Genomic DNA, 12,112 nt, shown 5'->3' on the forward strand with positions numbered 1-12,112 from the left:
AAGAACTCCAGCCACAGCTGGAGTGTGGGCAGGGCTGACGCTTCTAGAACCTTCTAAACCAGACGTGTCCACAGAGTTGGGTTGTTTGTTGTTTTTAATTTGATTCGTTGGCCAGCATTTAAAAATCAGGACTTTTCACATGCGACCTCAGATTTCTGGCTTCTCTTAATAAATGGAAAGATCTGGGCTGCGTGCCGACTAAGAGGCAGCTGTCCCCTGAGAAGGGCCTATTCTCTCCAGTTTACGGCAGTCACCACCCAGCCCACCTCACTCACCATATCACCTCCTGACCCCGATATGTCTGAGTTTTTGACTCCCTGTTCTTTTTTATTTATTTATTTATTTTTAATGTTTATTTATTTTTGAGAGAGAGAGAGACAGAGTGCAAGCAGGGGAGGGGCAGAGAGAGAGGGAGACACAGAATCCGAAGCAGGCTCCAGGTTCTGAGCTGTCCTCATACAGCCCGACGCGGGGCTTGAACTCACGAACCGCGAGATCATGACCTGAGTTGAAGTGGGACACTTAACCGGCCGAGCCACCCAGGCACCCCCGACTCCCTGTTCTAAAGCCAGCCAAAGAGGATGCTGGGGAACTGGGCCCAGAGAGCTTAAACAACCCTTCCAGGGTCCCACAGCACACAGAAGAGGGCTACCACCTGGGACTCGGGACACCCAGTTCTGCTTAGCACACTAAGCACCTACCCCCAGAAGGCCCACGGGCCCCACCTCCGTTCTCCAGGAGCTGCTGACCCTGCCCCCCCCCTCCCCCCGAGCCCCAGAGGACTAGGAGGCCATGCCGGGGCGGGGGGGTGCTGGGCAGTGAGCTGGGGAAGGCCCCGTCCTGTTTAGGTTTTGTGGTCTCGTGAGTAACTGAGTGGAAAAAAACAAGCTTGAAAAGATAACAATTACAACGAAATTAAATCAAATCAGGCTCGTGACTCATTTATGGAGCCGTAAAAACAGAAAACAAAAACAAGCTGGTTCTGGAGAAAGGAGGCCAGGATGAGGAGGGGAGAAGTCAGGGAAGGGAAAAAAATAAAGCAGCAGCAGCAGCCTCTGGGACTGTCGCTACCCCAACAGTGAGGCACAGGGCCAGGCCCCAGAGCGGCCACGGCCCCGGGGGCTCGAGAGCCAGGACACCTGAGGCCCAGGGGAGGGGCCAAAGACCCTAGATGCCGGCCAGATGGCTGGTCCTGTCCTCCCAAACACCCCCGACACCCCCGTGAGCTGGGAATCATTAGCGTGCCGTTCTCCAGACAAGGAAACTGTCACTCAGAGGGACCGAGGGACAAGCCTCAGATCACACGGCCAGGAAGTGGGAGGATGCGATTCAAACCTGGTCCCGGAGCCTGTATGAGAATCGAGAACCGCTCTTGCCATCTGGAGAACAGGCGCCTGAGCCCCAGCCCTGCTCTGGGAGCGACAGAGAAGCCGGCCTCGCGGAGCGGCTCTGACCGCCTCAGGAGCCCCTGAAGGCCACACACCCACACAGCCGCCCCTCTCTAGTCTCACTGTCCCATTTGCTAACAACAGGGTCACGTCAGGCAACGTTGAAGGAAGGCCCAGGAGCTCGGTGGGTCTGACCCAGGGGAGCTTCAAAGCCTCGCTCTGCCCATTTCCCAGAAGCCTCTGCCCCCCCCGGGGATGTAAGAGGAGGCCAGAGGCAGAGCCTGAGGGAGCCCGCCCCACAGCCCTGCGACTCCCCAGAGGTCGCTCTGACCCAGGGACGAGACTGCGCCGGCAGCGGGGAGCTGGGCCGGGCAGACGAAGCAGGAGCGCAGGGCTGGTGAGAGCGGGATTCAGCGGGGCTGGGAGGGAAACCACTGCCAAGAATAACACCATTCACCATGTTGGGTACCGAGTGCTTGGTATGGGCAGGGCACGGTGCTGAGTGCCTTCCATTTGTTCATTCATTCATTGATTCGTTCAGCCGCTCTGCAAGTCTTTCTTGAGCAGCTTCTTGTGTCGGGTGCCATGCTGGGGGGTGGGGAAAAAACAATGATCATGAGCTGCTGTCTCTGAGGGGTAGACAAATAAGCAAGATCACGACGCATCAGGTAGTAAGAACTCCAGAGGGGAAGGGCGTGCAGGGGCCAGAGAAAGACTCACTGCACTGTGATGTTGGAGCAGAGACTTGAAGAAGGAGTGAGAGCAAGCCATCTTTGGGAAAGGTGTAACAGGCAGTGAGAGCAGCAACTGCAAAGGCCCTGAGGTGCGAGCGTGCCTGGCACGTCTGAGGAACAGCAAGCGGGTCAGTCCCAACGGCCAGCAGGGCTGGTACTGCCGTTACCTCCTGTTACAGAAGAGGAAATTGAGGCCCAGAGGGGGGAAGTGACTTGCCCAGAGTCACACAGTCAGGAAACGGCAGCCCAGGGAACAGAGCACAAGTCAGACTGTGCGTGGAGGGGAAGTGTATGTGACAAGCTGCATGGCCCAGGGGCGACTCCCAGACAGCATGTGTCACTTGCCTGTGTCACAGCCACAGATGTGTGACTGTGTCCCAGCCCCCTCAGATCCTATCGTCACCATCGTGGCACTCCTGCTTTCTCTGCCCAGCCCAGGGAGTCTCAGCCCTGCGCCCCTACCCCCTCCCACCTCCTAGGCCCCCTGAGGTCTAGAGGTCACTGGACAGCCAAGAACCCAGAGAACTCATTCAAGCTAAATTGTGAGTGACTGCTAGCAATCCTTGGCTTATCCCAATCCCTGGGGTGACCTTTTACCAGGTAATAGAAGAAGTTCTGCGGCCTCAGTTTCCCCACCTGTCAAATAACAGATTCACTTAGGTGGTCTCCAATGGGAGCTGAGGATTCCTGGGTCCAGAGAGAGGCATGACTTCTAGTAACAGAGCCAAAGAAACCCTGGCCTGCTGACTGTTGGCCCAGCCCTCTTCCTCCTGCCTGGAAGCTGCTTTATCCTGGAGCTCAGCCTGCCCTACTCTCTTCACCAATCGCCCCTCAGCCACCACCCTGCACTCCCCCACTGCTCACAGTCCCATGCCTGTGTGCACGCTGTCCCCCTCGTGGGAGTGCCTTTCCCCTGTGCAATCTCCTCCACTCATAAAGGACAAATAAAGCCGGATCAGGGTACAGACAGGGCAGTATAAAGGAGGTGGAATATCTGTTTTTTTAAATGTTTATTCACTTTTAAGGGGGGGGGGGGCGGGGGACAGAGGATCTGAAGCAGGCTCTGTGCTGAAAGCAGTGAGCCCTATGCGAGACTCAAACTCACCCATGAGATCATGACCTGAGCCGAAGTTGGATGCTCAACCGACTGAGCCACCCAGGCGCCCCGAGGAGGTGGATAATACTTATGCTGGCAAGGGAGGGGGGCTCAGAGAAGGCTGCTCTGAGGGGTGGCGTCCAAACTAAGACCTGAAGGGGGTGAAGGCGTGAGTCATGTGAATACACAGTGGGCGAGGTTTCCAAGCACAGGGACTGGCACGTGCAAAGGCCCTCAGGTAGAAAGGTCCGAGGCTTATTAGAGGAACAGCAAGGAGCCCGTTGGGTTGGGAAGGAGTGGCAAGGGGGAAAGTGAGAGGATGTGAAGTCATCAGAGAGGCATAGGGTTTCCTGGGGGTGGATGTTACACAGGGCCTTGAGGGCCATGGGGACGACTCTGGCTTTTACTCTGAGCAGGGTGGGAGCCCTGGGAGACCCCGGAGCAGAGGAGGGACAGGATCTAACTTAGGTCTAAGGGGATCCCTCTGGCTGTGTGCAGAGAACAAACTGTAGGTGCGAGTCCCCCGGGTGGGTGAGGCTGGTGGCACGGGCCAGCGTGGGGCAGTGGAGGTGGGGGGCCAATAGGATATGGTGAGAAATCAGATGTGGGGGCGAGTGAGAACAAAGGGTCGAAGGGGACTCCCAGCTTTGGGGGCACCCTGGAGGAGGTGCCAGGAACTGAGACAGGGATAGTCTGGGGGCAGGATCACGGGTTGGATAACGGCTAGGCTGAATGTTTGGCTGTCAGTCACCCCAGCAGCAATGGGGCGGGGGGTGGGGGGAGGTGAGACTCGAGTCTGGAGGCAGGGGAGGTGTCCACGTTGGAGAGATGCATGTGAAAGTCTCCAGCATTTAGATGAGGGCAAGGACTGTGTCTTTGGCACCTGTGTCCCCCACTGCCCCTCACCCCAGCCCCAGGCATGTCTTGGGGAGGCCTCAGGGAGCGACCGGGGGGCCCTCAAACGAACCCAGGAGCATGTGTATTGAGTACTTGCCATGCTCAGGGCCAAGCCAAGCGCCTCCTCTCACTGACTCACCTCTTCCTCACAACATCCCGAAGGAGCAGGTACCACCAGAGCCCCGGGTCCAGAGCTGAGAGTGAAGGAATTTTCCCAAGGTCTCACCAGCACTGGGGAAATAAACCACCGAATTAATGAATTTGGGAAGGCCACCCTCAAAGAAGTACAGCAGGCAGTGGGCGAGGCTGTTAGGGGAGAACCCCCTCCATTCTTACAGCCCCCGACGCTGGGGCTGGGGCTGGATGAAGCCAGAGGTTCCCGAGTCACCAACATCGCCTCCTCCAGGCAGCAGGAAGGATTGCCTGTTGGGGGTTCTGGGACCCTGGAAAAGGGCTGAATGCAAACTAGAGCTCCCCAGGATCAGCAGGAGAGAGGCTGGAAGGGATCTTGGGAGACAAGCAGAGGAGGAGGGGGGACTGTAGTTAAGGACAAGGCTGAGGCCTCAAGCCAAGGGACAGAGACTGAGACTCTGGGGTAGGCCGGGGACCGTGAGATCCCCCCACCACGCATATGGAGCTCTGGAAAGCCCTTTGGTCACCCAAAGTGCTCTCCCACCGAGGCCTCCCACTCTCATTCACCACAGCCATAACGCCCAGCCAGCCAATGGCTGTGATTTGTAAAATGTACTCCCCGAAATGTACCATAACCTGGATGGAGCCTGAGAGAAAGCTAAGGCTCACAGCCTGGGTGTGCGCTGATTAAGCACCTACTGTGTGTCAGACCTCTCACCCAAGGTCACCAGCAAGAGAGGGGCCGAGGCGAGATTCAAGCTCAGATCAACCTGATCCTCAAACCGGATTCCTTCCACTGTAGGGATCCCCTTGCCCACTTGGCAGCCATGCAGGATGAGAACAAGAGTTGGGAGGGACCCTCAGGGGCAGGGGAGGAGGAACGAGACCAGAGTCTGTTTACTGAGGCCTAACCCTGCAAGACTCACTGAGCGAAGACTTTAGTTTCTCGTCCGTAAAATCCATCAAATGAGCCCCTCCGTGGCTGTGATGGATTACTTGGGGCATTAGCAACCTGTTTCTGTAAAAAGCCAGATGGGAAATAAATATCTTCACCTTGGGGGAGGCTTTTTATTTTTTTAATGTTTATTTATTTGTGAAACAGAGGGAGACAGAGCATGAGCAGGGGAGGGGGAGAGAGACAGAGAGAAAGAATGAGCAGGGGAGAGGCAGAGAGAGAGGGAGACACAGAATCCAAAGCAGGTTCCAGGCTCCGAGCTGTCAGCACAGAGCCCGATGCGGGGCTCGAACCCACAAACCGTGAGATCTTGACCTGAGCCAAAGTCGGAGGCTTAACCGACTGAGCCACCCGGGCAACCCCACACCTTGGGGGAGTCTTACGGTCTCTTTCACAACTACCCAACATGGCAGTTGTAGGATGAAGACAATTATAGATAAATAAATGAACGGGCATGCTGAGTGCCAATAAAACTTTATCATTATCGCGTACTCCCTGAGTGCTGGGTACTTTCACCAGTTGTATTTCACGGAGTCTCCTCCGCAATCCAGGAGACAGGTGCTCTTACTGTCCCTGCTTCCCAGTTGAGGAGATAGGCTCAGACAGGGGAAGTGACTTGCCCAAGGTCACTTCTGGAAAGGGGCAGAGCCAGAATTCGAGTGGGTCCCAAAGTCCTGGGGACAAACCGGGGTGTGTAATCCAGGGTGGAATGAGTCCATATCAGTCCTGCAAGATACCAGGCCTTGGATGCGGGACAGTGAGGCAGAGAACAAGGCTTGTGCCAGGGGCACAGAGGTTAAGGACTGGGGGATCTGGGTCCTTGGGCTCCCTGGCAGGGCCCCAGCTCCAGCACTCTCCCTCGCCTCCCACCAGGCCCCGATTAGGGTGACAGCCACACCCAGGCTCAGCCTCTGGCCCACGCCGCCTGCTGGGAACACACAGTCCTCGGGACTAGAAGGCTCAAAATAGAAAGCTCGGAACCTGGGTCAGAGCCTGGAATGCCTGGGCAGGCAGCGGCCTGGGACTGGCAGGGCCACAGAATCACCAGCATCCACTGCTAGGGCCTCCGTCCCATCTGTATTCTCCCGAAACGGGTTCCAAGATGCCAGCTCCAGGATCTCATGAACCTGGGCTCATCTCCTCCCCTGGCTCAGTCTCAGACTAGCTGTGTGGGGGGCGCCTGGGTGGCGCAGTCGGTTAAGCGTCCGACTTCAGCCAGGTCACGATCTCGCGGTCCACGAGTTCGAGCCCCGCGTCGGGCTCTGGGCTGATGGCTCAGAGCCTGGAGCCTGTTTCCGATTCTGTGTCTCCCTCTCTCTCTGCCCCTCGCCCGTTCATGCTCTGTCTCTCTCTGTCCCAAAAATAAATAAACGTTGAAAAAAAAAAAAAAAAAAAAAAGACTAGCTGTGTGGCCTTGGGCTGGTCACCTACCCCCAGGAAGCTCAGGGTCCTCATTTGTCAAGAACTCATAGAGTTGTTTGTTCAGTCATTCAACAAATGTTTGTTGAGCACCTATTATGTTCTGGGCCCCGTGCTGGGCACTGGAGACACAACAGAGAAGAAAGCAGACAAAAATCTTGTGTCCTTGTGGATAAGTAAAATCTACAGTGTGTCAGATGGTGATGAGCACCCCAGGGGGACATACAGCAGAAAAGGGAATGGAGAATAGTGGGCGGGGGTTCAGAAGAGGCGTCACATGCAGATGACACGTGAGCAGAAACCTGAAGAAAGGGAGGAGGCTCCGTGGACACTCGAGTGAAGAGTATTCCAGACAGAAGGAACAGCCAGTGCAAAGGCCCTGAGGCGGCATGAGTTTGTGCTGGTTTCTTTTTAACTATTTATTTTTGAGAGAGACAAAGACAGAGCACAAATAAGAGGGGGACAAAGAGAGGGGGAGACGCTGAATCCAAAGCAGGCTCCAGGTTCTGAGCTGTGAGCACAGAGCCCTACATGGGCATCGAACCCACAAACCGTGAGATCATGACCTGAGCTGAAGTCGGCCACTTAACCGACCGAGCCACCCAGGTGCCCCAAGCTTCTGCTGTTTCAGAGACACAGAGGAGGTCAGATGATGCGCGGCCTTGTGTGCCGAGGGAAGAGCTTGAAGGCCGATTCTCGAAGCAATTGGACTACAACTCAGCAGGGGAATAACATGGGCTGAGCCACAGCTTTAAAGGACCCCTCTGGCTGGATGTGAAGAGGGAGTTTCTGGGGTCTGGATGGAAGCTTCTGTGCCCGTGTGGATGAGCAGCGATGGTGGCAGCGGAGGCAGAAGGAAAGACTTGGAGGCCCCTCTGGGCCTCCAGAGGCCCAGCAGGAAGTTGGTGGTCAGGCAGCCCAGCCCGGGAGGCTGACTGGTTTGTCCAGCCTGAAGCCTACGACCCCCACCCCCACCCTGTGTGGCCTGTGGCAGCCCCAGGGCTGGGAAACGTGCCTGGAATGTCAGCCATGAGGCCCAGGGTCAGAGAGTGCCCATGGGACCCGCCAGTGGCTGGGCGAGCACCCCGGCCACAGCCCTGCCCACACATGGAATCTCTCGGGCCCACTGGCCAGGGTAAGCGGTAATTACAGGCCCTGGAGCAGAGGGGGAGGGGACCACAAGCCAGAGCCTCCCCCACGGCCACTCCCATTTACTGAGCACCTATTTCGCGCTGAACCCTCACCACACACCGGCCCCTCCCAACCCCGTGCCGCCAGGACCCCCATGTGACCCATCTTGCAGATGAGGAAGCCGACAGTCCCACAGCACAAGTGAAGACACGCAGAAGTCAAATTGCTACCCAGGACCCCAAACCTGGCACACCTTCGTGTCTGCACGGGCAATGCACGGCTCCAGAGACCAGGGTGAGTCAGGAGAAAGTCCTGGAACGTGAGTCCCCTGGGGCTTCCTCTGAGCCTCAGCCCCCTCATCCGTCAAAGCATTCATTCATTCATTCGCTCATCACTCACTCTTTCATTCACGAGTGTTTGGGAGCTGGGACTACAGCAGCGAACACAGACAAAGCTTCCCACCTGAGTGATGCTTCCCACATTCCAGTGGAAGAAACAGTCAAGAAGTCAGATAAACAGGGGCACCTGGGTGCCTCAGTCCGTTACGTGTCTGACTCTTGATCTTGGCTCAGGTCATGATCGCATGGTTCACGAGTTCAAGCCCCGCGATGGGCTCCAGCAGACAGCGTGAAGCTTGTTGGGATCCCCTCCCTCCCTCTCTGCCCCTCCCCCCCCAAATAAAAATAAAGTTAAAAAAATGTCAGATGAATAAGCAGAGTAATTTTCTACAGAAAGCTATAAGTCCTAGAAAGAAAATGAAATCGCACGGGCTGATAAAAATGCGGGAAGGCTGATAAAAATAGCCAGGGAGGGCCTCTCTGAGGGGTGACTTTGGAGCTGAGGCCTGAGTCACCTCATGGCGAGAGCTGAGCAGAGAGGATTCTCCAGTCCGGTGGGGAAAGCAAGTGCAAAGGCCCTGAGACAGCAGCATAACTGGCGTGTTTGGGCCGCGAGCAGGAGGCCAGTGTGGCTGCAGCTGAGCAGAACAGGGGAGAGAATGGGTGGGAGGGAGGGAGCCAAATTACAAAGGGCTTCCGGGAAGAGAAGGACTCTGGCTTCCCACCCGACTGCAGTGGGAACCATGGAGGGTTCCGAGCAGAGGAGGGACAGGATCTGTCTTGGGTTCTGGGTTCTGAGGGAATCCCTCTGGCTCAGGAAGGCAGGACTGGAGGCAGGGAGATGAAGAATGGCTGTGGCTGCAGAGGTCGCAGTGGGAGAAGTCAGTGCTGGACCAGGGCAGGGCAGTGGACGTGAACCCCCGGACGCCTGAATGAGCTCACGGACGGACTGGTCATGGGGAAGCGGAGGGAAACCCCGGGTTTGGAGCCTGGACAGCCAAGAGGTTAAAGCTCCCATCACTGCAATGGGGAAAACCCCAGGCTTGTTTGGGGCGGGGGGGAGCAGGGGGCCCCTTCTGGGCATGAGGCCCCACTCAGGGTAAAAGTGGGGCACCGAGTCCCCCACGCACCCGCCTCAAGCAGAGCATCGGTGAAGGGGTCCCATGGCCAGATGGCCCCGGAATCTGTGACCCCAGAAATGTGACCCCAGGTGAGCCCTGCAGACACAGCTCCCTTGACCAGCTCGACCTCACCCCACGGTGAACAAACTCACTGTTCTTTGCCCTGCCCTGACCATGCCTCCAGGCTCCCTGGAATCCTAGAGGTTGGGGCCGGGGGTGGGGGTGGACGGCACGAGGTTGTATGTGCTTCTCACCCACCTGCCTCCCCTGCCGGCCAAACAGGGCCGAGGAAGATTCATGGCCGGTTCTTCCTCCACACCTTTGTCCGGCCCGCTCCCTTTTGGCCTCTTCCCCTGCCTAGCCCACCACCTGACTCTTGCTCCCCCCACAACCCCCCGCCGACCTGGCAGAAGCCTTCAGAGATAGCACCCAGCATCCCTCGAGGGACTCACAACTGGCAACTCTGCTCCGGTCACTGTGATGCCAAACTCCCCGTCAACCTCATCACCACTTGGTTCTCTGAGTCTAAGTTCCCGTTTCATAGATGGAGGAACTGAGGTTCCGAGAGAGGGAGCAGGTTCCCAAGGTCACAGGCAAGGTCAGTGGCAGCACCAGGATTCAAACTCAGGTCTGTCTGACACCAAGGCTCTCAACCTCCACACGGTACGGCGGCTGGCTCAGGTGGGCATAGGCAAGGCTTTGAGAGCAAGCGATTTATTTGGGAGGTGATCCCAGAAACACCAGGAGGGAGTGAGGAAGTGAGACAAGGGAGGGAGGTGAACAGGCCACCTCTGTGGGCTCAGCGCCCAGGAACCTCTGGGGGAAGAAGGAGAATATGGCCCAGCACTGCCCCCCACAAGGCGAGGAAGTCAAGGTATTCCCGTGCCCTTCCCCACCTCTGCTGACAAGGGTCTCTCACTTCTGCCCCACATCCTGCAACCAGAGTACCTCCCGGGTGGGCCCTGAGAGCGCCTGGCACCCCGGCCATCCCAGAGATGGCTTCCGTCCCTGTCGCTTCCCCCCACGCCGCCTGCCCTGCACTGGCCCAGACCTTCTGGCCCCAAAACAGAAGCCTGAGACAGCAGAGCTGGTACAGATGGGAAAACTGAGGACCACACGCCAGGAGCGGCTCAGCGGGAGGGTGGCTGAACGAACTTCCCTTCCGGGCCACCCAGCTTCCAGAACAGTGCTGGCCCTGGGTCACAGACAATGACCAGCAGGAAGCAGCTGAGCTGTGTGACTATGTGCTGGTCCCTCCGCTTCTCAGGGCCTCAGTTTCCTCATCTGAAGAAAGGGATCATTAAAAAAAACAAAAAACAAAAAAGCATGACATTGTGAGATTTTTGTGGGATTCAATGGGACACTAGATCTAAAGGCCTTAGAACAGCACATGGCAAATAGTAGGTGCTTAGGTAAATATGTGTGTTTAAATGAGATCATGCCTGGTGCATAGGGGCCATGCAGCAAATGGGAGAATCATCATGACAGCCGTCACTGCTGTTTAGGGCCCTGTCCCTAATGGCCTGAGCCCAGGCCCGCTCCGTTGGGACAAGATGTTGGCTGAGCGGCCTCCCCAGCTTCCTGGGTCCCCCAGCCTCTTGCTTGAGGCTGCCTGAAGTTTGGAGAAGCGGAGGGGGAGGAGGAGGAAGAAGAGGAGGAGGAGGAAGGGGCCGGGGCCTAGGCCAGGCCTGCTCGCGGTAACTGCGGGCAGTGACCCCACCTGACAGGCCCCTACTCACCCGTCCACCCATCCGCCAAAGCCGCCTGCCCATTCCACGCAGGGGACGCCTCGTCTTGCACAAGACAGGAAGGGGGAGGCCCCGGGTGGTGGTGGGTGACGCCAGGACCCCGTGTCCACCCGCTGCAGACAGGATGGGCAAGGGAGGCCCCAGCCAGCTTCCTGTGTGCTGACTACACTGGGCAGAAAGGAGAAGTGGAGCCCGGGGTCACAGGGCGATCCAGGCAGCACCTTCCGCACCCCGGCCCAACTCTTCCACCCGCTGTCCCTGATTCAGGGGTCCTGCGTTCAAATCCCACCTCCGCCATCTCCCAGCCGCGCGACTTGGGACGACGCATCTCAGGACCTCCGTTTCCAGTTTCTGCTGGAGAACAGGGAAACCTCTCCTCCAAGCCTCCCTGCCCCCGCATGTCACCATCACGCCCATGTTGCTGACGAAAAAGCCCAAGCCATAGGGTGTTTTCAAACAGCATCTATTACACTTGAAGGCTTAGGGACACGATGAGGGAGCACAGCCCTGAGGACCTACTGCACGTTGGAGACCACGGAGGTGAGGCCAGTGGGACTCCGGGCCGATCACTTACGATTCTCCCTTGGAGGTCGCCAGGGCGGCCTCTGCTCAGCACAGCTCTCCAGCCGCCGTCGAAGCGAGCACCTGAGACCCCAGGAAGTAAGCAGGGAACGTCCCCCAGCTCCATCCCAGCAACAGGCTGGATGGGAGGAACACCGCCCCAAGAAAGAGGCCGCCCTCCAGCAAGCTACCTCCGGATAGTTCCCTGTAGTCAGGGACCCCGAAACAAATCTGCCCCTGCTGGCCCAGACTCTAGGGCCCCCTCCTTGGGGACGCGCCTGATCTGAAGAAGGCATCTGCAGAATAAGCATCTCCCCAGAGGGGTTGCCGAGTGGTTTATGGACGGCGACCACAGGCAAAGCCTGGGCTTGGTTGTGGGGGGAGGGGGACAGTCACAGAGTAACTGAGAAGGCGCCGGGTCCAGGGCCGGGAGGAGGAAAGGCCAGATACAGGCCTTTCTCCAGGAGACAGGCCGTGGTCTCCATCCGCACTGCCAGGGAAACTCCAGTGACCCAGAGCCCCACGGGTGGACTGTGTAAAAGGAAAGATGAAACCAAATGCAGAGCCCCGGGCCTCCCGCCAGCCCTGGCCA

At 57.6% G+C, this 12,112-nt stretch overlaps 1 long non-coding RNA gene across 2 annotated transcripts; it reads right to left on the minus strand.

Moving 5' to 3' along the window:
* Positions 1-494: 494 nt before the first annotated feature.
* Positions 495-11,392, minus strand: LOC115509975. 2 transcript variants are annotated; one of them, XR_003967553.2, is made up of 4 exons: positions 10,951-11,392; positions 4,255-4,346; positions 3,228-3,370; positions 495-1,976 (listed from the first exon to the last, which is right to left on the minus strand). It is a non-coding gene; the product is annotated as an uncharacterized LOC115509975 (long non-coding RNA). The 2 variants fall into 2 exon arrangements; XR_003967554.2 differs by lacking the exon at positions 10,951-11,392 and adding an exon at positions 9,470-9,637.
* Positions 11,393-12,112: the final 720 nt, after the last annotated feature.

The sequence above is a fragment of the Lynx canadensis genome, chromosome A3, assembly GCF_007474595.2.
Source record: "Lynx canadensis isolate LIC74 chromosome A3, mLynCan4.pri.v2, whole genome shotgun sequence".
Taxonomy (NCBI): domain Eukaryota; kingdom Metazoa; phylum Chordata; class Mammalia; order Carnivora; family Felidae; genus Lynx; species Lynx canadensis.